The following is a 27205-nucleotide window of genomic DNA, read 5'->3' as shown; positions in this document are numbered from 1 at the left end:
AATTCCTTTACAGCGCATGTTAAGTCTCCACGCTAGCGTTCGTCTGCTTTGACGCTGCTGAATTGGTTAGCAGCGGAGCTTCACTCGGCTCGGAAGCTAACTATTTAATGTATGCGATTGAACATTAGCATCTATGAGCTAAGCTAGCTCCTGCCTGTCTTTTCCCTTATTGGAATATTTGAGGGACGGACGACCACAAAGCTGAGGAAACGTGGCGAGTAGAAATTGAGTCACTCGGTGCGACGGACACTCCAAGCTAGAACAACAACAAGCGTTTGACCAAGACACCATGACAGTTTATATCCTATTTGATATCAAACATCATCTTAAAGGTGACCAAACAGCATCTGACTAGAGCGGATTGGGATGATGAAAGCAACAGTGCAGAGCTGCGTTCAAGACAGCTGCTCGAGTTTCTCTCCCTGTCACTGTCAGTGTCACTTGGGCACGCGCGCGCGCACACACACACAGCCATACGCAAACACAAGGGCACACGCGCAAACACACACTGCCGATCTTCGTTTTAGCCAGTGACAGCAGGCACCCAGCGATGACATGAGGAGCGTCTCTGGCAGGCGGCACTAAACAGAAATATCTGCTCTGACAGTCGCTCGTCCACATCCACCACGTGCACGCAGCTGTCACTGAACTTGCCACTCCTCTTTCCAACCTTCCCTTTTAGTCTTTCCTTTTAAGCAGTACGCAGTGTGGACAAAAGGTGCTTTTGGGGCTGTCGCTTTCGCCCCGTGAGTAAATTCTTCATCGGGTCTGTATATTTTCCAGACAACTTGGGAAAGGTCCGTTAGTGTTCTGTGACTGGAAGAGTTTCAACGTGGAAGAAACTGACCTCCATTCCCATCAAACAATGTAAAAGCTTGTTGAAAGTTAAAGTTAGTTACTGTATATGAAGGCCACATCTCACAACACTTTTGTCCAATAACAAGACTTTTATCATACGGCTACACTCGCCTCTATTTTAGAATGTTAGGGCCTTTTCTAATTATATATGTTATGGAAACACCAAGCATCACGTGGTAAAGAGACACGTTTAATTTAAGAGGAGACTGAGGAGAGCAAGGAGAAAAAAAAAAATCCTCTGTGGAGAAGTTTAGCTAATCGCATGTGTGTTTCTTGTTAGCATTTCTAGTTGTATTTGTCATAAGGAGCAGGGTTATACAAATTTTTCATGAAGAGTTCGTTCATTTTATTTATTTATTTTTGAACTTTTTTTTTTAGTTTTAGTTTTTAGAGAAAGTTTGTTTAAGGATTTGTTTAACCCTTTCGGGGACAGCGGTTACTACAGTGGATAGCATACCATGCTATCAGGTTACAGGGTGCGTGAAAGGGTTAATATATGGAGTATTTGTCGAGTGCTAGACAAAAAAGGGTCACTCGGTATTGTGTTAATCAAATCAAATAAGATAAACTGCAATTTTCCAATGATTTTTTTTTACCTTCCTTCTACTGTAAATATATACATTGAAATAAATACATTTCGAATGAACCCCGAAAGCTCATGTATGATATTCATCGCCAACGACAAAAACGAAGGACATTCTCACTTTTAGAATTATAGTTGGTTTGTTGGTTTTACAAACAAAAAAAAAAACACTTTCATATTTATTTCATAAACAATTTTTTTCCCCAATTTTAGTTAGTTTTAGTTGTAGTTATTTTGCGAGTTTCAGTGAACTATAATAACCTTGGTAAGTAAACGTTAAGGACACCAATTTTATTCGAGAGAAGACAGCAAGAAAATGGCCCATGGCAGCAAGGTGGAAACTGTGGACTACAAAGCGGCAGCATAAAGAGGTAAGGCACAGCAACAGGTGAAGCTAACTTAGCTTAGCTAGCCCTTAGAACCTTGCCTGACCAGGTACTAGAAGTAGTAACTTTTGCAAGTGGAATAAAATAGAGAGCAGGGCAGAGTCACGCATGGTGCGGTGGATTATACAAAATGGAGCCAAATCTTCATTGAAGCTATTGTGCTTGTCTGTGTTTGCTGCCGGCCAGCGAGTAGTGTATATGCCGAAGTATGAATCACGACGAATTGGGATGGAGGCCAACTGTTGAGCATGGAGCCCCCCCGCCTCAAAAGCCCCCACCCCGCCCACTTGACCGGCGTTGGCCTTACGCAGGCTTAGCTCCTTACCGCTTTCATTTGGCCGCACTTTTGTTGCCACTTTCTTTCTTCTCACGCGAAAATCTGCTCTTTTGCTCGCTCGCGCTTTCCCGCTCGCTGTCTGTTTAGCGCTTTCTCCATCGCGGCAGCCACAGCCGTTCTCAATTAGGAGGGTCAGGGAGAATAACTGGGGCTCCGGTATCTGAAGCTTGGAAGATCAGCGGCGGAAAGGAAACCGCTGCTGTGAGGCGCCGGGCCGCAGAGTACTGCGTGTATGTGTGTGGGTGTGTGCGAGTGTGCGTATGGGAGCTTGTGTTTGCAGTGGAGAGCGAGTGTGCGCCGCATAAATCTGCTCTGCGTCAACAGGTTGTCAGTGAACTCTGACCTCTATATTTAAAGAGACTTGAAGACGGCTAAACTGCTAACGCTGTGACTGGCGCGATTCGCCACCGGAACGCAGCGCATTTCCATTCAAGAGACGGCAAGCTTTATTGTTATTATTTTTTAAAATATATGTATAAATTATATGGATATAATTCACACACGCCCACACGGCTTTATCCGCTTTAATTGCTTTGTTTCGACGGTGCCCTACGAGTGGGAAAAGGAACAGCGGGCAGCACTTTACAAGACACATTTGCAGGTGTCACTTTTCAAAATGAGAAACAAGAACTGTGTGAAAATCCAAACACACACACACACACACACACACACACACACACACACACACACACACACACACACACACACACACACACACACACACGTGCGTGCGCATACGCAACAGGTTTAGACACACTATTCGCGACTCAATAATCTACCACACTCGACAACTCAACTGTGAATTGTGAATAACCTGGAATGAATCTTTTTACATTTCTTTCTGTTGACTCCTGGAAAAATATGTTACATTTATATCTACCTGTACGACAGCGGCAAAGTACATCCACTCACAAGTGACTTGAGCTGCATCTTTTTTTTGAGATACGAGCTGCCGCCCAGTCGATTATCTGTCTTGAGTTTGCACGCAAAAATTTGACGAAATGGAGACCGTGAACTTCAAAATGAGCAACAGATAGTGAACATTTCTTCAAAAAAAAGAGGCCACATGTTAGCAATATGGGCTGTTTACTACCATTCCCAGTTGAAGTTAAAACACAAAACAAAGAGATTTACTCATCTATTTAACCAAAACACGTAACTAGAAAGTCTGCTAGCCTCATGCTAACACGCAAGGCAAAACTAGCATCAATGTTTCAGTAGCTACATTTTTTAAGCAACGGATATTGGAAGAAAAAAGTTGATAGGTAAAATAACAATTAAGTACAGACATGGATTCTTTATGCGCGGCGAAAAAAACTATTACTGCAGCTTACTGATTCACTGAGTTGGAAAACGCTTCTGTTTTTATTATGTATGTTTTCTTTCTGATCTAAATGATTCATCGACATGTGAGACTGTAGCATTGTCACGCCAACAACTGGCAAGCATAATTTACTCACTGTCAGATTTTCTTTACCTTTAGTATCAGTGGCTGGTATCAGCAGCTTCCATGAGTAGCCAATACCTAAAAAAAAAATCAATAAATAAAGATTGATACCAATACCTGGTATTGGTATTGAAAATTGGTTTGTGATTTGCGAAATGCAATCACATGGGCCTCCACTCAGATGACAGGCACCGGTAGCCAACGTCACTCGCCACACACGCGTCAGAAAATAAGCTCATCGAAAACAATTTGCACCTCTCGGGAGTGGCGGGCGTCTCGTCGAGTCTCACATCTGTTTGTGGAGCAGCGCGGAGAGTCCTGAATAGCGAGCTCTCCTAATTCATTGCGAGAAAGAGCAATCAAGCTCGCCTTCCGTCAAGCCATTGTGACGCCGGCGCTGGCTGCGCACGTGCTTGATAATCTATGCAAATAGGCCACAGATGGACAAGGATGCATCTAATAGAAGAGCATATGGGCTGCGCTTTTTGAGAAACAATAATTCCTAAGTCTCGCCGCGTTCTCTCGTGTCTGTCGGCGTTATAAGCGACTGCGCTTGTGGAATTATTCAAACGAGGGCAGCGCGTTCTCTTTGTTTACGGCCTTGAATGGCGCATCGGAAACGGAGCATTCACAACCGCCGTTCCTCGCCCGACTGCTACAAGTAACCACACACCCTTCCCTCCCCCCCCCAAGCCCTCTCACCCTCTCACTTCTCACTCGTGCTCTGTGAAATCCCCAGCCGCAGTTTGGAGGAACGTCCCGAAACCATTAATGAGTGTGTGGCGTGGCGTGTTGTGATGCACGGCTGCGTATTGCGGCCATTCATCAGGGCCGCCAGACACTTGACAGGCGGACGGCCAACAGGTTGTGTAATCGTATAACACAACCACGTCAGGCCTGCCGCCACTCTGTGTCCCATTCAGGCCTCTAATGTTGTTTTCCTGCAAGTAATTGATGACGCCAGACAGAATGCCGGTGATGGATGACATCACAGAGTCGCCCCCGCCGCAGCCTTGCAATGATGCCGGGGTGAGATTCTGATTACAGTAGAACCCCTTTTAGGTTGAACGCCATCCGGTTGATTGCAGATTTCTTCGCATTTGCAAATAATTTTTCCCATAGGAAATACAGTCATGGAAATAGAAATAATCCGCTTCAGGATCAAACTGTCACCATCATAATATTTGGATGATCTGTACTGGTAGTGTTGAAGACTAAGACTTGAAGGCATAATGAGAACTGCATTTTTTTTTGTCATCTGAAGCTGTCGTGAATTTTGGCTTGCAAAAAAAAAAAATAATAATAATAATAATAAGTTGTCTTGGTGACCACTGTCACGATCTGGCAAACGGCAGCACCATTGTCGTCTCTGAGTGAGCCATTTCAACTAATTTTATCCATTTTGTTTGGAACTTGCATGATTATAGTGTTTCAAAGAATGAGATTTAGTGTTAATATTTTTTTTATGTTTCAAATGTTCTTGTTTTGTACGCCCCCCCAAAAAAAAAATCTATTGAATAATCGTGATTTCACGAATTACCAAAATAATCAGGCTGAATAGATATTTTTCTCATAATCAAGCAGCCCTAATGATAACCCTCGTTTTGTTTGGAATAAAAGGTTATTTCAAGATACCTTTGTGTGTTCAGTGATGTTTATTTCCAACGTTCTACTCTTGAGGCTGCTTGCTCCCCCTTTAATTTGGGTGCCTTGTGTAAGGATCGCATCATCAATAAATAACATTGGCATCCAAAAGTGTGTTGAGCGGAACGAGACAAATCCGCAACAACACCCTCCTGACTTGCAGGCGACAAAAAGCGCGCATTGAAAATACCTGCCGACGCCGAGGAATGTTCCAACTCCCGTGCAGCATGAGCGGGGGTAAAAGGTGTCCCCGAGGCAAGAGTTAGACATTGTTCTCCACGGCAAATATCCTCACACAACCTGCTCAACTCTGTCTGTCTCTTAAGCTGGAGAAGAGAATACAATGTTCCCTCTCATCCTCCCACTCGCATCGTTTTCTACCTCTGTGAGGCGGCCAGCTTGTGTTTGTGAGAAACGCGCTGCGAGACGACGATAACCACAATGACTATCACAGCGAGGATAAAAATACTCCTCCTAGCATCCAAGTCATCTTAGCTTTAGAGCCCCGAGGCAGATTTCCTTGAATTTTGCCTAATTCTATCATTGATACAGATATGTGGACGACCATTCGCTTACCTGGGAAAAATAAAGCATGAGGAGAAACTGATGCAAGAGGATGCAGGCTGAGCTGTCTCTCAGAGGGCTTTGATATTCTTTTCTTCCACAGTAAACAAAAAAAAATATTGGAACCCCAGTAAACAAAGAAAATATTGGAAAAGCTCAAGACACTTAAAGTGATGAAACTACAGTCCTAGATACCCTAGCTAGCTCCTAAAAACACGCTTTAATATTTTAGTCAAACTGAATAATATTAACTACATCTGGTACACCAGAAAGAAGTGTTGTTAACAACCCTGCCAAATTTTAATGGTTTAAAAAAAAAAAATCACCAAGTGTATAACATGAGGCTTGGGTGAAGGTGTGACACCATGCCCAACTGAAAAATGAATGCTACTTAGGCTAGCATCTTTTTTATGTCTCCATACATTACATAAATGGATAAATAGATTCACTTTTAGCCTGAAAATATCCCACCGGATTATTGCGGGGCTTTCCGAGCAGCGACAAGAGGCGCTAGCCACCAGCTAGCCTAGCTAGCGCACTTAGAAATAATAATAATAATGTAACTGGCAATTGCGCCAAATGACCGCACACTCACCCCTTAAATCTTAATTTTTCATCTTACCGTGACATTTTGGACAAGTAAATCTTCATTTTTCATCTTACCAAGACATTTTGGACAATTGTACACTTCTATCTTTAACCCAGCCGCTGGGGGGCAGTGCCCTCCCCTGGGGGTGCACTGTTCCCCAGTGCCGGTCCCAAGCCCGGAGAAATGGGGAGGGTTGCGTCAGGAATGGCATCCGGCGTAAAACTTTTGCCAAGACGACCATGCGAGTTGGTAGGACGGTTTACAGGGGCGGATGGAAATTACTGACTCGCTGTGGCGACCCCTGAATAGGGACGTGCCGAAAGGAGAAGAAGAAGAAGAAGTACACTTCTATCTTTGTGGTAGTTAAAGGCCCTTCCCTGAACCCTATCAAACACCTTCAGGATGAACTACAACAAGAGAGAAACATTTCATATGACTATTTCAACTGATAATGTTTTTGTACAATTTTGGCTGAATGTTTGGAGCCAGTGTCACATCAAGCAAGAATAACCCAGCCCAGAGAAGTTGGATCTGAGCATGGACGCGGTTCAATTCATCATCCATGACTCATGCTTGGCTTCTTTTCCCGGCAAACAAATAGAAACTATACACCTCTCCTAGAACGCCGCACAAATTTGTCAATTGCTTCAAGATGCAATTTATCAACAACCATTTCCACACAAATTATGACTTAATGGATTATCTTCTTTTTGTCATTCATATCATGTCATCCTTGCCACAATGTCACGTTGACATCCTCCCACCGATGTCAAAGTGATCGACAAAAGCGGCGGAAAGTCACCCTTTGGACCTCTCTAAATCGTCCGCTACTCAACAGCCCCTCGACAAGGTTGCGTCCTTGTTTTCGAGAACCCTGCATGTTAAATCGCCGCCCGTGTTGAAACGTCCAAAGTGATTTATTTACCGAAAAGGCTTCGCATTCTACCATCGTGCGACACACAAACACGAGGGCTCTCCTCGGCCGCCTCACAACGGCCGCAGTGTTCGCGTGTCAGCACTGGGTGCTAACATTAAAAAAAAAAAAAAAAAAAACACATCCAAATAAAGCTACAGGGGAGGAGGTACTCTACAAACGGCAACAGTCTGTAATATGTTTGCGGCCATGATCGGCCCTTTCTAAACAAATTAATCCTGCTGTGCTCCACATTACTCATCCCGAGCAAGCTGTCTGGACCGATTCTGCTTCAGTTGCACACTTGCTTGATGGTGCGATATGTTATGACGGGCAAAGGGGTCAAAGAATTTTGCGAATATAGAGCGACAGTAACAAAAAAAAAAAAAAAAAAAAGATGTCTCCCCGCACTTTCATGAGCGTGTCACATTCTGTGGGCTGAGTCGCTCTCTTCATTGCGCCGGGTTTTCAAGTCGCATTGTGTGTGTGTGTGTGTGTGTGTGTGTGTGTGTGTGTGTGTGTGTGTGTGTGTGTGTGTGTGTTAAACCAGCCGCTTTCTATGCTCTGACGTCCGTGTGCTAATCGCTTTGGCTGATCCCCGCTAGTGGCGCATGTGTGTAGGTACTGTGTGTGCGTCTGGCTGTATGTGCAAAAGCATCCAACGCCTGTGTGCGTGCGTGCTCGTGTATGAGACAGATGTTTCCCGTGTGGTGGTATTGCTCACCACACACACACACACACACACACACACACACACACACACACACACACACACACACACACACACACACACACACCAAGGAGGATTAACCGGCTCTTTTACTTATTTATTTGCTGCCTGAATCCCACCTACCCCTCGTGCCTCAATCCTCATCCTTAATCCCTAGTAGCAAACGAGACTGCAGGTGGGGCAAAAGTAATATGGCACTATACGACAGGAAACTTTCGAAAATAACTCCGGTGCAGACCGGTAAGGACATTTGTACACGCAGCGGCAACGAGAAATAATCCACAATCAAATAAAGTCCATTTTATGCTCAAAGACGAGCACGCAAACAGTGTCGAGGTGTCGTACAATTACTACAATGTGATTAACATTCCTTCATGGTTATTCACGATTGCGACAACCTTGAGCAACAGAAATAAAGACAAGAAATAGAAATAATCGAGGGAGCCCTTGCTTATCTCCTCTCCTTAACTTTAGTGAGTGAACCGTCCTCCGATGCCTCATGCAGGTGCTTTGATGAGCTTGCGCGATATGAAATTTTTGCAAAGTCTGCACTGTCTTCAAACTATGTACCGGTGATAACTTTAAAATGCGTCCAACTTTTACTTCACCTTATCTGTGTGCACGCATGCCGTTTTAACAGAAAAAAAAAAGGAGATGAATCGGCTCCCAATCAGGAGCCAACTCCTTTCGGTCACTTCAATTATTTTGAGTCAACACAAATACAAGCAGCCCGCGTTCATGATTACAGAAATCGGATAATATTTACTGTTGGGAAACTGAAATCCTGAGCATTTGGACAATTTTAAATTAAAAATAACGATTGATTAATTTGAAGATGGATTTGTTGTCAATTAATCTCTACACATCAAATATCATTCAATGAATGCGATCACTCCTTACGCTGCCAATTGACATTGAAATGAGCACAAATAATCCTGAATGTCCGTCCACGAGACCTGCTGTCGTTATCACTTGACAAATTTCCTCACCGTGCGACTTACGGTTGTATTATTTTCACTTAACATGAATGCATCACGTATGTGTCAGGTCAATACAGGCGACATCACCACCACCTTGTGCAAAAGAAACAGAAAGACTACAAAACAATCTAACAGAGCCAAACAAGGCGCATTGTACGGTAGGTGCAGATGATTCATTTGATTCCCCCTCTCTAAAGTTATTCATGTGAACCGCCACCGAGCACAATAGAAATAAACACAAGTATAAATCATGCACCAATCAGGAAAGTTCCAGTAATGCAATTTTGCAAAATAAAGCGGCCAAGACAGGAGAGCGAGTATTGAATTCAATTCAAATTTTTTACAGGCCTCGATCACAAAAGGGTTTCAATAATATGGGCGTTGTTTAATTCTGCAGCCAGCTATGTGGTTACCTAATGAAGTATATCATCAGTTAATACTATTCCCCGTTCAACAGTTTGGATTTATCCACTCAAGAATGGCAAAAATGTGGCATTTTTCGAGGAATGGGCGTCTGTGGCGCATTTCTCCTTGTGTGTACACTGTGCTGACACAGGCCACTGGCTTCTCGGCTGGGATTGACTGGCTGGCTTTTTTCCCCCCCTCTCTTTCTCTCTCTCTTTTTTTTTTTTTTTTTTTTTTTTGGCCAGAGCCAAACAGGATCCTGCACAGCTCCTCATAAACAGCAGCTGCTCAGTCCCTCCCCGGCTGGCAGCCCAGGAGGGTCCAATCAAAAGCAGCCACATTGCTCCCTCACTTTGCCTTTGCGTGCCAACTCTGCTCAGAGAGTTAGAGGGGGGAAGAAGAAGGCAGGAAAAAAAAAACAAAACAAAACAGTCAAGACGAAAGACAGAGCGAGAAAGAGGGAGGGGGAGGCAAAAAAAAAAGTGTGCACAATCCCTGCCTGTATAAGAAGCTTGCGTGATCTCTGACCTTGTCGGTGCTGCCGCTGCACCCTCCCTGCCCGGACCCCTCATGTATTCCTCGCGTGGTCCCTCGCCGAGCCCTCCTCAAGCGGCCGATCTGAAGGAGAAGAAAATGCTGTTGAATGGGAAGCCCGCTTCAAACAACAGGACAAAAAAAAAAAAAAAAAGCGGCACGGCGTTGAAAAATGTATGCGTCGGGAAGCCATCAGGGATTTGCCTATACGGACCCGCATTTGCTCTCGGCCTCACAATGACATGGATGTACTTACTGTACATATAGTGTACGTACTGTATATAGCAGTCAAGTCGCTCCCTCCCTCCCTGCGCAGAGGAACAATGCCCTTCCTAAAGGTTATCGGCAGCCTTGGTCAACCTCATCCCGAGTCCATTACACACCAAATTCAGCGCCTCAGTACGGGCGCTTAGCCTCTCCTTGCTGCTCCTTTTACAGGCTGATACGGCATCTGTTACAACAGGCATCATGCAAATGACTTAATTCAATCACCACACAAGCATGAATATGAGCGCATATCATTAGAAGGACAAGACGGATATGGCGCGCCCACTGTTTGGCCACTTTCCCGTTGGACAATGATAGCGTTTTCATTTTGCACATCCGCTCTCAATGGATGATTTGGTTGAGTTTGCCGACGTGCAAAAAGGAACACGGTGCTGCAGCAAAAGATGATGGTTTCAAATATAGGTCTGAAAAGGCAATTACCGTAATTTCTGGACTACAGACCGCACCTGATTATAAGACGCACCACTACATTTTTAAAGGAAAAAAATATTTTGTACACACATAAGCCGCACCTGTGTATAAGCCGCAGGTGCCAATATTGTAACATGAGATATTTACAAAGAAAGACGGTACACAGGCGGCCGTTAGAAAAGTCTTTATATAAGCCGCTTCATGAAATAAGCCGCAGAGTTGAAAGCGTGTGACAAAAGTCGCGGCTTATAGTCCGGAAATTACGGTAAGTTATTAACCCTTTCATGTAACAATAATGATAACCTGCAATCCGATAACATAATAAACTGTCAATTGAAGTGACCGCTGTGCCTGAAAGGGTTCAAGAAGGGTTTCGGGACAGGGTTCAGGTTTCAAGCTGCAGGTGGCGTTTGAAAGTAGGGTTTCAATACAGGGTTGGGGTTTCACACTAGGGTTTGTAGTCAAGAGTTCTTTTTTTTTTCTCTCATGCCATTTGTATCATATTTGATACATGTATTTTCATTATGTAACTCATTCTTTATATTACATTGAATCATCTGTATCAAATTTGACATTGCAGGTTTAAAGTATGATTTCCCCCAAATTTTCCTTTTTAGATGTAATCTACATAATGCTTATAAATGGAATACGACAAATATCTAAAACAACATGATATTGCAAAAATATTTTTGTGGATTTTGTTATAAGGGTTAATGAACATCTCAGTTCCCAAATATCAGATTTTTCTGGCTATTCCTTGATGGGTCTCACATTATTTAAGACTGGGTTACGGCTTCTAGCAAAGGTAAGGTTTCAAAGTATAATTTTAGGCTAGAATTGGCATTTCAAATGGAGTTATCAAAATGAATTGATTCGTCAACAATTATTTTAACAATGCTGTCATCCTTTCAAGCCATTGTTCCACCTAAAATTGTTCCAATACTCCGATTTCCGCCTCTCAACAGCAACTATTTCTGCTGTCCTTCAAGAAGGCAGACTGATTATCTGTTTAATCAAAATTTGATATTTGCAAACATCTGCTTTTACTTTGGAAAACAATGACCCATGCAGTAAAAGAATCCCTTTCAAAAAGGTTGGTGGGTACAACATCAATCCCTCTCGTGAGAGGAGGTTTGGCGTTTGGAGCCCATCCAAAAAGAAGAAGAGTGAAAAGGGGGGGGGGGGGTGCAACGGCATAAATACGCAGGGAGGCGAGCAGGTGTCACAGACAAATGTGATTTACAGGGCCTGTGTTCCATACAGTGCTGACACGTAAGCCTATTAGGCTGATATTACCCGCCTATAACATGCATCGCTGGACCCCCTTAAAAATGTGTGTATTGGAGCAGGGATTATAAAAACACCCCCCACCCCCTCCGTTGAATTGGACAAACACCAAATACTCAAAAGCATTAATTACAATCACCCGAGATGATTCGATTCAAGGTGCTAGCTATAGCATTAAAGCTTCCAGGTTGATGGTTAGCGATCGGAAGAGCCGAGATGCGGCGTCAAAGTAATGCAAACAGTTACACCTGCGGGGTTGTAAGGCGGCGCCACACCGGCGCACGCAGAAAATTGCTAGCGCTTGAGCGCCGCTGAAAATACTCATAGGAATTGATGGTGATACAGTGGAAGCTTGATTTTTGTGATTAATCTGCTATAAAAAGCCCGACGGGAAAAAAAAAAAGAAGTGAATAGGATGAAACTAAAGCAATAGTTCCCACGGGAAATAAACGACATTAACAAGTTCCAAAATCTTCTCAAAAATACATTTGGTGAGGAACCACACACGGCCATCAAACAGTCAACACTAGCCACCCCGCTGAGTGACAAAAAAAACAATCGCAGTTTGTTAGCGTGTCACGTTCTAATATGTGCTCAGTGCGGCGTGGTTTTCAAAGTTTCCTGCACCAAAGCTCCTAACCACAACAATTACTGGTTGTACTAAAACCTCACCGAGGATGTTGTGTTTGTTATTGGGGAGACACTTCGGGGAGCATGGGCAAAGCAAGACACCATAAAACTCAAGCATGCTTCCGGATAAAAGTGCTGATCTGGGACTGTTTTTTTTTTCTTTTTCAATTTTATGAAGACTTTTTTACGTTCTTTGCTTTTTCAGGGGATAATGTGTGAATATTAATGTCGGACCAAAGCGTCTTTGGTCTCTCTGCTCTACTGAGTGCCCTTCTAGTTATAATTGGGGAAGATGAGTTGAAGTCAAACACTGCAGTTCGCCAAATACAGGTCTCACTTGTCATAGATGCCCTGCCTCAATTATTCACAGCGTCTAATTTTAAACCCATTTAAGTGTGGAGTCTTATCAACTGTCACTTGGATGTTGTTCATCCTGATGTTGTATTCAAGATAAATTTTGTATTCTAATTGTACTTTCAAAATTAATATGAACCCTTTCATGCACCCTGTAACCTGATAACATGAAATGCTGTCCACTGTAGTAACCGCTGTCCCTGAAAGAGTTTTAAAAAAAAAATACAAAACTGTGAGATGAATATACAATTTGGCTCCATTCTATTTGTGCTTGCTGGTGTGAATCCAAAATTTAAAAAGACCGGTGCAGACATAGTCGCACAGCCATGATGCATACACCGCGTCGCTCACGGAGGAAAAAAGGCCTATTAAAGCCAAACTCATCTCCTTAAAGCGGGTGCGGCCGTCCCTTGGTGTTTTAACACAACTACTCACCAATTGTTAAATCAAAGGGGGGGTGGAGTGAAGGTAAAAAAAAAACAAAACAAAAAAAAAAATCAATGCCCCCCAACACCAGTCGATGATGTTAGGTGCAGGAGCCAGACACTGCAGCAAAAAGCAGAAGACGGAAGGCAAAAGTCCATCTCGGGCTGAGAGTGGTTGGTTAATATGTATCATCATTGATTATCTCTATGCAAATAGAAGACCTCGACAAAGCAGAGTGTGATTTAAAACACGCCGGGGTCAGAAATCGATTGGCTGTGCGAGCCCGAGGAGCCGTTTCCCACTTGCCGGGATAAAACACTTGACTGAGAGCTTCAAGATTCTTATCAGGAGGAAATTAGTGGTGAAATAGCAGTTTACCAAAACAAATAGGCCCCTCCTCCTTCGCGCTGCCTCTCTCTGATATCATTGTCATCTCTTATTTCCTCCCCTCCAGTTAAATGCCATCAGTGAGAAACTGCATTTCATTCAAACAGGTCATTTTGTAATAGAAACAAAACAAAACAGAAAAAAAACAGAGCAAGCCGTCGTTTGAAGGAGAGAAAATGAGGTCTCCGGCTTTCATGGGCTCCTGGGAGCAGCCTCGGGAGCCTGCCAGCGCCCGCACGCACACACTGACGTAAGTCCGACGCCAATCTTGGAGCCAGATCGCACCAAAACAATATTTGTCTTGTTGGCCTGCCGCCTGCGTTCCCAGCTTTAAAGAGAAAGGAAAACACGCAATGCAAAGAGGTGGGGGCAACCCACACCGGGCGGCCTTGTCAGCGTGCGGGGGGGAAAAAAACGTCGGCAGGTAATTACGACAACGCCGCGTTCCCTCGGCGGCGACGCGGCGATTCAGTTTTTGAGCACTTGGCCTTCCTAAAATCTCCCCGAGGACAACATCTGATATGATAACAAAGAGTTGTTTGGCGAGCAGCGCCGTATCCTCTCTACTCCAGATCTCGCTTTTACTCCCTTTACGATTGTCGGAAGATTTCGGGAGAGAAACGGCGTGACATAAAACAACCTCGCCCGGCGCCGCCACCTGTTGCTTTGCGCTCTCCTGCAATTCGATGACAGTGAGCCCTCGCTTTTCGGCACAAAAACTCCGACGCGAATAGCAATTTTATTTATTTTTTTTTTAAATAAAAAAAAATAATAGAAACTAACACCCTACAGTCATCTTAGATGTTTCTGTAACGTGAAAAATTATTCCACTGGGCTAAATCACTGAAAAACCATTTCCACCATTAATATAACCAATAACCTGTATGACACAATTACTCATGAAAAGCTTATGAGAACATCTGAACTTTTGAGGGGGGGGGGGGTTAATCAGAGGCACTTTAAATAGGGTCGGGTGTGTTCAAAATCACATTTGGTCGTTTCTGTGTTGACCAAGCCATAAAACACAATATTCTGTGAGCCTTGAAAGATCGGCCAGACTGCTCTGCATTGTCTGCCACTCAAGGGGTTCTCTTTTTTGTTTTTTTTTTTTTAATGGCTGGCATTGAAAGAGTTAAAAATAGCTACTGTCATGCCTTCACAAGACCTCTATCGTTTGCGAGCTTGAGCTTTTTGATGATCTGAGGAAAAAAAAAAGATGATGTACCACTTCCACCACATACTTCCTGGACACAAATGACTACTCTACTGGCACCATCTTAGGGCGTTACATAAAAAGCACCAACATTTGAAAATAGGTGCAAAATTTCATTTTATTCATTTTCCAATCCGCTTATCCACACAAGGGTCGCGGGTGGTGCTGGAGCCTATCGCAGCTGTCTTCGGGCAGTAGGCGGGGGACACCCTGAACCGGTTGCCAGCCAATCGCAGGGCACACAGAGACGAACAACCATTCGCGCTCACACTCAGAATTTAGAATTTAGAGTGTTCAATCTGCCTGTCATGCATGTTTTGGAATGTGGGAGGAAACCGGAGTACCCGGAGAAAACCCACGCAGGCCCGGGGAGAACATGCAGACTACACACAGGGAGGCCGGAGGTGGAATAGAACCCGGTACCTCTGCACTGTGAGGTCGATGTGCTAACCACTGGACCACCGGGCCGCCTGCAATATTTTAGTTTTGTTTTTTTTTCTTTTTGTTTTCTTTGTTTGTTTTTTTACACAAAACTTTGGTGGTTATTAGGTGAGGTTTTCCTGTGCCTGGTCTGAAAACAGCACGGCCTCTCTGGGAAAGGAATCTATCTTTTCATCGCGACGGTTATCATCCGAGACGAGCCCAGTTGACCCCGTGATTACCTGGGCGGCGTGGCATTTTCCCTTGGCCGACCCCTGGAAGGAGCCAGCGCGCCGCTCCGCAACAAGCGCTCGGCTGTCGACATACCGAAGACATTTAAGATAATCCCGGAGATGTCTCTGTGTTTCCCAAGATTGCATCTTCAAAGGGAACGTCGGCCTGCTACCTCCACTTGAAAGGGAGAGAGACGCGCAGCGCCCTTGTCGTGAAGGAGGGGCAGACTAGCACAAGAATGTAATCATGCTATTGGAAGGGGCGGGTGGGGGGCGGGGGGTCCCGGCTAGCGAAGCTGTGGGAGCAAATAAAAGAAGGTGGGGGAAGCTTGTTTTGACACCAAAGGTGGGGGGGTGAGGAAGCACCTGTTGGCCATGCGGACTCTCACCTGTGTGACCTGACTAAAAGTTGTAAATCACACACACACAGGTCATGCCTGGCCCGTCCCAGCTTTTTACGATGTTTGCTTTGTTGTCATGGTCAGCGTTAGCGGGTAAAGTACACAGGTGTCAAGAATTCCATCCCGGAATGACTAACAGAGCTACCTTGATGTTCGAACATGAAAAAAAAAAAAAAAGAATCTTGGTGACCTCTTCCTGCAAGGAGTTCAAACCAGGCAACAAGGTGCCCAAGTTTAGGAATTCAAAAACACTCTACTGTATGTAATACATTATTGTGCCATGAAAAATCATGAGGAATGCTGCGTGACATTAAATGTATTTCCCTTATTTGGTCTGAAATGTTTGACTGGCTAACTAGAGAGGTGCAATGATTAACTGATGAATTCAAACCACTCAGCAGTAAATACTCTCCGATTTCTTTAGTCGTCCATAAAAGCAGACATTTCAAACGAGCTACAAGCTGCTTCGTGGCTACCTATCATCTCCAACTGGAGGGATGTCAACTCAAAAGTGCCACGAGCGTGTCGCTTTCAATGAAAGCGAGAGTTATGAGTCATGCCTTCATCAAATGTCAGCGCTGACGTCCCCTGTGACTAAAAAGCACCTCAATGACTCAGCAGTCTTCTTTCCAGGCACTGGACATCCTTGCGACATCATCAGGACTAATCACAATGACGCAGCGCTATGACGTTGAAGTGTTCAGAATCGTACATTGAAATAATATTATCGATTTCCATGAGTTATTTTTGCTTCCTGGTCATTGCTTGATCTCATCGAGTGAGTCAGGAGCAGTGAAGGAGGTCTGTCATATAGTGTTACGCCGTGACGAGGCGGATACACGCCGGCGTTAAGTGGTGAAGGGAAAACAAATATGTCATCAGCAGGAGGCTCAGGTCGAGTCAAGTTGAATGGTAATTGATTTTGACAGCGGCTCACGTTGGAAAGAGCAGCGGCTTCGTGTAAAATAGCATCCCTGCAGCCTCACTGGCCACACTTGAAAGATTTATCCAGTAAACCCATGATGCTTTTGCTCCGTCTTAAGACGATCAATTACCTGTGCTGAAGAAACAAAAAGACCATCTCCGCCGCACAGGTTAAGTGTGCGCTTCACGATGGGAAATACCAACAGAGAGTTCACATTAGCGTATTTTCGACACTAACATGTGCACTGGACTATGAGGCGCACCTTCAATGAATGGCCTATTTTGTAATTTCTTTCATACATTGGGCGCACCGCGTTATAAGACGCAATCTACAATGCATCCACTAGGTGGAGCTACACTGCTGCTGCATTGTCAGCATGTCTCGAGCAAGGAGCCATTTTGGGGTCGAAATATTGCCATAATGACCATACACAAGGCGCATCGGATTTTAAGGCGCGCTGTGAGCTTTTAAGAAAATGGAAGACTTTTAGGTGCGCCTTTTAGTGCGGAAAATACGGTAATCTTAATCAGGCTTTTTTTTTTTTAAACAGTTTTAAACGATTCCCCAAATCTCGTGATATCATTTCATCAATACTTTTAGTCTATTTTTTTTTTTTTAGTCCTACCCAACTCAAATTGTTTTGAGGGGGCGGTTCTGTTCCATGCAAATGAGACACCGCTGAGACCGCCAGTCTCGACAGCTTTCATTACCGTGACGGGGTGGAAGGATTTGCGACCAAGCGAACAGTTATTGAAGGCTTGAGGTGGGGAAAAAAACCCACCCACGAAGATAAAAAAAAAAATAAAAAAAAAAGATTGTATTTTCAGTGATGCCTGCAGCACTTCAGCACCAAATCAGAAACGCGGGTAATGTTAATCAGTGGTTCGAACATTCAATGCAGCTCTGCTTAGTGGTCCGCCATTGTTATGTGGTGGCCCCGGGCCACTTGGTGTACACAGGTATTTCCAAAAATGTTTCTCCGTGTTTCATCGACACGCAAAGATGGGTTTTCAACCCAGGCCTTACTTGAGCAGAATGCAGAATGCAATCCAGGGCGGCAACTTTCTAAAACTCCACCATCAGCGTTTGTGTATGGACGAGTAAATGACGGTAGTCTAAAAGGATGTGCGTGAGGCACTTGAGGCTTGTGTGCACTTCTCTCATTTGTATGCAGGTATATACTTTAAGGAGTTCCATTTCCATCACATCAGCCAAGTTATTCAAATGCAGCACAAGTGACTGGAGAGGATAACATAAAGAAAGGCATCAGCAGAAAATGGCAGCAGGCAGTAATCCCCCGGCCGGGCCGCCACTTGCGCTTGCCACGCCGCGCTGTCAGCAACGGACGTGCGGAGCCTTATCAGCGGCAGCCATGGCGCTCCTCTAATAACCCTGCTGATGTTCTACGGTGCGAGGACAGACAGGGAGACGGCGGCAAAGACAAGACAGGCGGACAGGTTTCGCACTTAAACTCACACTATCAGCCGGGCTGTGTGCACAGAGGCCGGGCGTGTTTACCTCACCTAGCAACGCGTTCTGACAGCCACACGCTTTGACGCCCTTTTGCCTAAATGGACTCCACCTACGAACAGACGGTGCAAATCTAGCATTTGCGTTCAGCTACACCAGCCTTCACACCTCGACAGAGATGGCGCACCACCCCAAAAAAAAAAAACAAAATTATAATAATACAAAACAAAGATTGTTACAGCCCCGCCCCCAAAAAATAAATGCCTTAACCCAAGCCAGGCGTACATAACTAGATGGCATTTTTTGGGGCAACAAGGTCATCATGAGCACATCTGCCTCACAGTCAGGAAAACCAGATTTGAAATGATTTGCATGTTCTCTCAGTGCAGTCACAAAATAATAATGGTAAAACGAGTCCTCGAGTCATTCAAATAGCTCCATTCCACAAAAATGCTAGAGGATGTCTTTCTGCCTCGGGGACCCGTTTATTTGGTGTGCATCGTCAATCCAGGCGCAACAACACTTGCTCATGCGATGCATTGCGGTAAAACGCGGTGTGAAAGCCAACTTCAAAATGAACCTCAGTTTAGCAAATAATACATGCACATAATTGCCGTGGTCTGCTTTTATTTTGAAGTTGTTCCCGCAGGCGCTCTGGCATGGCGGCTGTGTTGTAGTGTCGTTTTTATTTTCGTTGAAAACCGTTGCCACCGATATCAACATCATCCTGAAGTCATGTTCAATCGCTATTTAAGGACACAAAAAATAAGAAGAAGAATTACGCTGACATGACATACAGCGCCTATTGTCAGCATCAGCATCGATTGGCTAGCAGCTAGCTGCTAAGCCAGTGCCCCGTGGCAAGAGCCGTCTGACTACTTTTCAAAGGCGGTTCAGTAGGCGAAAATGACAGCGCACTTTCAATTTTTTTTAAACAAACCATCTGACTGATATGTTCTGATTTGCTGCTGCTAGGCAGTTCCAATTTAAGTAAAGAACTATGATTCTCTAAAAGTGAAAACCAGCTTCTCATTCACCAAATGTTATTTTCACTTCTGTATTCATAATTGTTCTTTAATCAAGTTTTTTTTTTTTTTTAATCTAGATGCTCAATTATTCGATTGAATTTTTAATCGGATACCTGAATGCAAAAATATTCAATAGCTGCGGTCCTACAAAGCATTTTTTTGTGATCATAATATGAAGAAAAAGTGGTAATTTTTAGAGAGTGTGATGGTAATATGAGGACAAAATTTACAAGTCATACAATTCCATAAAAAGGGCAAGATTATTTTTAATACTGAAAATGTATTTATTTTGTGCAAAAAAAAGTGTAATTATGATCCTTCCAGAGTAAAAGGGGTATACATTGATCCTTGGTTGAAAATGGAATTCCCATTCCCCTGGCGGGGATGTGAAACAATTTGTATGTCGGAGTGTAATGTAGTCTAATGAACCAGTAGAGTCATAATTACGAGAATTATTTTCACGTCGCCACGCAAACTAGCTCACTGTGTCCGTAACTTTGAAAATGATGTCTACCGAGACCGTCTTGAACTGGGCCTGTACGAGCGCATGTGACTCAAACATCATTATCGCCATTGACAAAGGTCAAGCACGGTGCTTTCTTCTTGGTGATGTATGCCTTGATGCTATCACCTGCGCTCGTGTGAATCTCCATCCGTAAATCTAATAAACGCCTGCCGAGTGAGAAGCAGCCCCCCGACGCTGCGGGGCCAGGAGCCGCAGTCGACAGGAAGCGGCTTGTGTAAATACACCGCTGTTGACACAAGGTGGGCAGCACATGCTCCTTCGCTATCGACGCCGCGATGAGATGCGCAGATTAAGCTTCAGATGACGACGGCGACACCTCACTTTTCCTTCTTGGCTGGTATCAGGAGCAGGATGTTGACTCAAAAGCTGCAGACACGGAGCGCTGCATGGCTCTGTCTTGTGTCCACACCCACACGGGGTGTTTTGATCACCACTTTTCACCATTCCAGGGTCAATTGAAATCGTTTCCGAACCAACGAGCGTTTTAACACAATTTGGTGTCGTGCTGACATTGAAACAAAAGGCCAATTTGATCAAATCGGAAGGTTGAAGAAAGTCTTGATGACTTGAACAGGCACAATGACAACAATGAAATAAAGACTTTGGGCGGCAGGCGGGATATGGACCGGACTGGTCGGCAGACAATCGCAGGGTACAAATTAAGGTTCTGACATAAAGCCTTTTTGAGTGCTGGCCCAGTAGGGCCAAAGTGAGCAGTTGTGGTGGCCATGTTGGAAACGGTACTGTTTGAATGATGATTTCATATTTAGTGTCTTTAAACTGTATTACTTCCATCCATCCATTTTCCGAGCCGCTGGTCGCGGGGGGTGCTGGAGCCTATCGCAGCTGTCTTCGGGCAGTAGGCGGGGGACACCCTGAACCGGTTGCCAGCCAATCGTAAGGCACACAGAGACGAACAACCATCCGCGCTCACACTCACACGAACAATTTAGAGGGTTCAATCACCATGCATGTTTTCGGAATGTGGGAGGAAACCGGAGTACCCGAAGAAAACCCGGCAAGAACATACAAACTCCACACAGGCCGGAGCTGGAATCGAACCCAGTACCGCTGCATTGTGAGGTCAACGTGCTAACCACTGGACCACCGGGCCGCCTACTGTATTACTTAAGCTTTTTAAATCGTACTTATGTGTGTGTGGGGTTTTTTTCATGCTTGACATCATATGCAACACCATTTCTTGAAATCTCTTCAAGTGTTAATATGTTCAAATGGTAACTTTTACTCTTCACGATTACTAGGAAATCGCAGTGTCCTATTACTAGTGAGCTATTAAATTAGAACAGGCCCACAGGCTATTCATGTGGTCCTTGGGGGGCTACCTGGTTTCCGCCGGCACCATGTTGGTGACCCCACAAGTTCACCAAAACAATCAGGTTCCAAACATACGTTCAGATGAAACTGCCTATTATTTAAAAAAAAAAAATAAAAAAAATTCTCGTGTAAGAAAAGAATAATTTTGTCCCAATTTGAAACCTTGAGGATCAACCACATTTCTCGTGACAAAAATAAACCTGAAAAATATCTGCAGTAGCAGATGACTATGAATCCAGTACGGTATATCCCTTGGGTTACCCCCCGCGTCAGATACACATTTGTGTTTTCAAAATACCCGTTAGTACTGACACTCACTAGAGTCATTGGGCAGTCAGTGATGAGCCAAGTGACAGCAGAAAGTGTGTCACTTTAGATGAACAGATGAAGCGCCATCAAAATGAAATGCTTCCAGGCGTCGTCTGATCTAGCCAGTAATGGCGACCTTCAGCTGAGGGCCAGAAGCAAATACCTTGCGTGCCTTCCAGCTGCCTCGGAGCATTTCGCGCCGTGGGCCCGAGCGTGCCGCTGCTCGGCCGCTGCCCACATGCAGCATCAACGACTTAATCAGGTCTCTTGCGCGGATGTACGGCGGCGGGCGACGGCGGGCGCTTCGCACGGACTGACGGGAAACCTTGGCCATGACACAAGCCCCCCGCGGGCCTGTCAGTTCATCTCGACGGAGCTCAAATCAGCGCTCGGCATCCGGACGACACGCGAACCCTGGACACGATTCTGCGGCGATCGCAGGCGCACGTCAACCTCGACATGTGCCGTGCCAGACGCTCGGCCATGGACGCCGACTGAATCGGTGCGGCTATTAAAAGAGATGAAATGTGGCACAGTTGGGATGGGTTTCCACTGCAGGTCCAAGTGGCCAGTTCTGATTTAATGCCGATATGCAATGTCAACTTCCATGTACATTACAAGTGACGCATATCCAATTGGGCTGTTTACAATTGGGTTGATCGACTTTGAAAAATGATTTGATGAAGTACCCCCTTCCCCGCAAAATACTACAAATTATTTATTATTATTATTTTTCCAAGGTCCGCTCGCCAAGGTCTTTTTTTTTTTTTTTTTAACAAAACCAAGCAATAGAATAATCAGTTGATTGTCATGTTTTGGTCTGACAAATTAGGCTTCCGCTATAATAAAGGCAAAAGAATTTTGACTTGTAGTCCTTAAAAAAAAACAAAAAAACAAAAAAAAGATATTGTGTTCAATTACTCAACACTTTGACTTGTAGTCCTTAAAAAAACAACAACAACAACAAAAAAAAAGATATTGTGTCACGTGAACCAAGTGGTGTCTTCATGATGCAGCGCGGAGGCCAATACTAAAACATTTTGACAAATGAACACAACCATTGCAATTCCACTTCCATGACAGATACGATCAACTGAAGAACTTGACATGGTGACTGATATTTAATGTGCCACCAAAACACGAGAAGCGAGCGTACTTTCAATAATTGATGCCGTCGGAGCAGGGAGATTTTTAACCACTCTCCTCGTGCTTTCAATCATTCATGTGGTTTCCATCAAAAACACTTCAGGCCTTTGCAGTATCACATCTCTCTTGAAGGTGGAGGGCCCGCTTCCAAACATGAATCAATGGGGTGATCTTTCCTCCGTTCTCATTCTTGCTTGGGCAGATTAGGCTAATAAGAGCGCAAATTGTTTAAGTGTCCGAAAGGAGGTGTCTGAGAGGGTTAATGGGAGCATTTGAAATGTTTCAAGAAGGACGAGGGGCGGGGGAAAAGTCATCGCCGATCCAGACACGCTTTCTGCCTGTTCGAAGCCGATCAATCGCCGATCGTTCGATCGGCTTCACAAAAAAAAAAAAAAAAAAAGCTGCAGCGCTGTTCTCTTCCTGTGAAAAAAAAAAAAAAAAAAAAAAAAAAAAAAGCTGCAGCGTTGTTCTCTTCAAAGTCACACAGGACACACCGTGCGCATCGACATGGCAACGCAGTTGCAAGGTTACCATCGTATGTGCTGTGCACCGAGCGGATACTTGCCCGGCGTACAACACTGAGATCAATACAAGGAGGTGCTCAGTTTACGCTGAGGCTCCGTACCTACGTTGCTCAATAACAGCCTCATACCCGCGTTCCGCTGAGCAAATCGAAATTCTGTCTGGACAAACACCGATTAAAAATAACCTCAGACCAACCGGAGGACGACATTATTTTATTATTTGAGGAAAATACACTCAACGGACGGGTTCACGTCATCAAACGGGCGAGGATTTGTGGATCGACACTGATTACATCGCAGGCTACGGAGAATTTTCTATCCCGATGGAAGAAAAGGAGCTGTGTATTTGACTTGAGTGGATGACAGAGCCGGCGACTGATTAGCGCACTGCGTTTATTCCATCGATGGCCACTCCAGGAGGAAATTTTATCCATGATTGTGGTTGTTTGGATTAAGTGCTCTGGACTTTTCTGAAGTAGCCACAGTGCTGGTATTGCACATAAATGGCCCGTTCGAAAATATTGCAATTTGGAACGGCAAGGTCATTTCCTGTGCTTTTTTTTTTTTTTTTTGTATATTCAAGACAGCGGCCCGGTGGGCCAGTGGTTAGCGCGTCAACCTCACAGTGCAGAGGTACCGGGTTCAATTCCAGCTCCGGCCTCCCTGTGTGGAGTTTGCATGTTCTCCCCGGGCCTGAGTGGATTTTCTCCGGGTACTCCGGTTTCCTCCCACATTCCAAAAACATGCATGGCAGGGTAATGGAACACTCAAAATTGTCCCAAGGTGGGAGTGTGAGCGAGGATGGTTGTTTGTCTCTGTGTGCCCTGCGATTGGCTGGCAACCGGTTCAGGGTGTCTCCCGCCTACTGCCCGAAGACGGCTGGGATAGGCTCCGGCAACCCCCGCGACCCTCGTGAGGATAAGCGGAACGGAAAATGAATGAATGAATGAATATTCAAGACATTAGAGTGACAGAAAAAAACGCGAATATGAGACAAAGTATTGACATCGAGATGAATGAAACAACTTTGGAAAAGAGCATTTGAACCCATCCACGTCTCAAGTGAGCAAAAGTATTGGAAGGGACATGAAGAATTGAAAGTGACTTCACCAGAAGTCAACGGGTCGCGGCGCTGGAAGCGGCTGCAGGAAAAGACCTTTCGGTAAAAGCATTTCAAATGAAGAAAACGACGGTTTGCTGAAGTCAAGGGGCCGCCTGCTCAATGCACTTACTTCAAGTAAAGGTTGTGCCACCAAAATGTAAATACGTCCGTGACGATATTAAAAGTGGATGGCTTTTCAAACAAAGCTGTTTAACACATCTCGATGTAAATGTTATGAAGAAAAAAAAAAGCTGGAGTTCAGAACCATTCATCTTTTTCAACTGTCCCGTTTCACTGGCTCGACCTTGGCTGTCCTCTGCATCAAACGCCTTTCACAGAACGACACTTAACAGCGGCCCGGAGAGAAAAGGCACTTGGAAGAACATCCAGGTTATCAATAATTACCATTTGGACCACATCACTGAGGCCTGTTGATTTCAGCGTGTCGAAAGCCATGCATGTCTACGTGTAGGAGGATAGTAAGTAATGCGATAAGTCAGCAGGTGTAAAGTGCAAGGAGAGCTGCGATGCACTATTTGTACTGTGACGATTGCTTGAAATTTACACAGAAGCCAGTTTGGTGTGTTGAATGTGAGTTTAGAAGGTCAGACTTCCTTTTTCGAATTTACCTTAGCGGTTAAATGATGAGCGCAATAGAACAGAATCGCAGATCTCTTTTCCAGAATGAGCATATGAAAATGTTTGTTTTTGATGCAAACGCCTTTCAATTTAGAACAAGTGCACACGATGGTCTGAAGCTCCTGCCAACTGACAGAGGTCACTTATCCTTCAAATAATAACGGCTGTCCGTTATCTAATCTCGGCCTGATTTCCATTCCGGGGATTTAAAGCGAATGAATGAGATGTTAAGACAGGCATTTTTTTTTTTTTTGCGAGGGGACAGGCGTCATGAAGGGAACTAATCTGCCAGGCACACATGCTAGCCTTTTACTCAGCCTCAACTCACACGAGATGCGCGGAATCAAAAGCAACTGCGGGCGCTCGGTGTACAACTCAACGACTCCCCGGGCTCTCACTTCACCAGATGGGTCCACAACTTTATCTCCAAAGGACCATTCCGGTGGTGTTGTCGACTGGTTCAAGACAACATAACGCGCTACTATAACTACTCTGGTCATTTTTTTTTTTTTTTTAATAATTTGCACAGAATGTTTCGTCATGTTGTTTTCTTAACTTGTAAATCCCAAAATTCAACAATTCGGTTCATGAACAAAAAATAATCCATCCGACAGGTTTACCTCATCAGAGCGGCAAACAAAACTTCATCAGATTTGATATATTGACGTTTCGGCCGAGAAGCTGCATAGCAGCTGCATGTCGTACAAGTTTGAGTGGATTTGACGGAAAACCGCACTCACTGCAGCAGGGGAGCGGGGTGACTCATTTTGCAAACAGTGGCATACGTTACGACAGTGTTTAATAATGACCAGCTCGACATGTTAGACTGGTCCGTGGCGGAGCAGTAGTCAGTTCACTTCAAGTGTGACGTCACGCGGCCGACCATTGTGTGTGTTTAGATAAGCAACGAGAAGCACTCATTTTAGCAGTGGCACAGTCACTTTCCCCCGTCCTCCTGCCAACTGATTCATTAATTAGCAAAATTACCGACACATTAACCGATTATTAAAATAATTGTGAGTCGCAGCTCGACTGGTCACCCTTTGCATTCATTGGAACCCAAAAAGGAGCTCGCAATTTCCAAAAGGTCGGTGACCCCTGATCCACAATGTTGCGTGCTTTCATGCTTATTTATTTATTAGTTCAGCCCAGTCAGCTTCACCTACTGCCATTTCGCTATATTTTTTTCGTAACATTCCTGTTTATTTTGTTTGAAACTCTGCTTTCACACGTGATAAATATAATATACTGGTTATTCCATTGAATATTATTCTAGAAATGTATCTTTACAAATAAAGGCCTCCCGAAGAACAGATGCCTCCCCTTGCACCATCTGTACGTGAGTAAATAAATGCCCCGAGCCACTACTTGCAGAAATATGGTATCTTGGAATGTATTTACTTTAATTTTATACTACGGAGCATTTTGTGACTCTTGATCTGTGAAAGGTGTTATTTTATGAATATAACTGCAGCCGATGTCTTACCAGGGTACAAAAGAGTGGTTAAGAGGTGTAGCTGTTTGCACAAGACAGCGGAGCTAACGGCACCTTGGATTTAATGAACTCAGATGAACTACAACAGGAAAATGTAATATTGCTGAACAGGATCAATATCAAGCTATTAATCTCTCAAGGAGCAATGTAAAGTGCCAAAGCCGGCAGAGACCGAGCATGTCAAACGGCACTAAACAGCCACAATCGACACCCTTTTTGATTCACCCGGGTCAGAAATCCAGTTTAACTGTTAAAGCCCCCCACCCTTTTCCCCCCCTTCCGTCATCTCACTGAATAGATCAAGTGCACGTCGCTGACAAACAGCCCGACTTAACTGACTTTTCACTCGGCTCTCTGCACCTGTGAGGCCCAAAAAAAGTGGGCGTCGAGATGAGACACAGCCAACAAGCACAAAATGACAGATGCTGCATGCAGAGGCCCTCAAAAAAAAAAAAGAAAAAAAAAAAAAAGAAAAAGCCCGACATCGACTGGTGTGTTTTTGTTTGGGTGCAGCACTTCGACCAAAAACAAAGAGGTAGACCTCGCCCACCACGCTTTCCACTATGGGCTGCTACTTTCGGTGACCCCCGCGCTTAGAGGCTCAGATCAAATCGGGGACGCTGGGCGACGACAGATGTCTGCCCCGCCGCTCGGTTCCAAGCGAGCTGTGGGCACACACACCAAAG

At 44.5% G+C, this 27205-nt stretch overlaps 1 protein-coding gene across 1 annotated transcript in view; it reads right to left on the bottom strand.

The window, feature by feature from the left end:
• Positions 1-27205, bottom strand: part of zmiz1a (zinc finger, MIZ-type containing 1a) — a 137468-nt gene that overhangs the window by 89536 nt on the left and 20727 nt on the right. The window contains exon 2 of the mRNA XM_019863990.1: positions 9965-10054. The gene's annotated coding sequence lies outside the window, so the exon portion shown is untranslated. The remainder of the gene's footprint in view (positions 1-9964; positions 10055-27205) is intronic.

Source organism: Hippocampus comes, unplaced genomic scaffold (assembly GCF_001891065.2).
Source record: "Hippocampus comes isolate QL1 unplaced genomic scaffold, H_comes_QL1_v1.1 scaffold57, whole genome shotgun sequence".
Lineage (NCBI taxonomy): Eukaryota > Metazoa > Chordata > Actinopteri > Syngnathiformes > Syngnathidae > Hippocampus > Hippocampus comes.
Note: the sequence above shows the minus strand (reverse complement) of the source record. Positions and strands in the feature narration are given on the sequence as shown.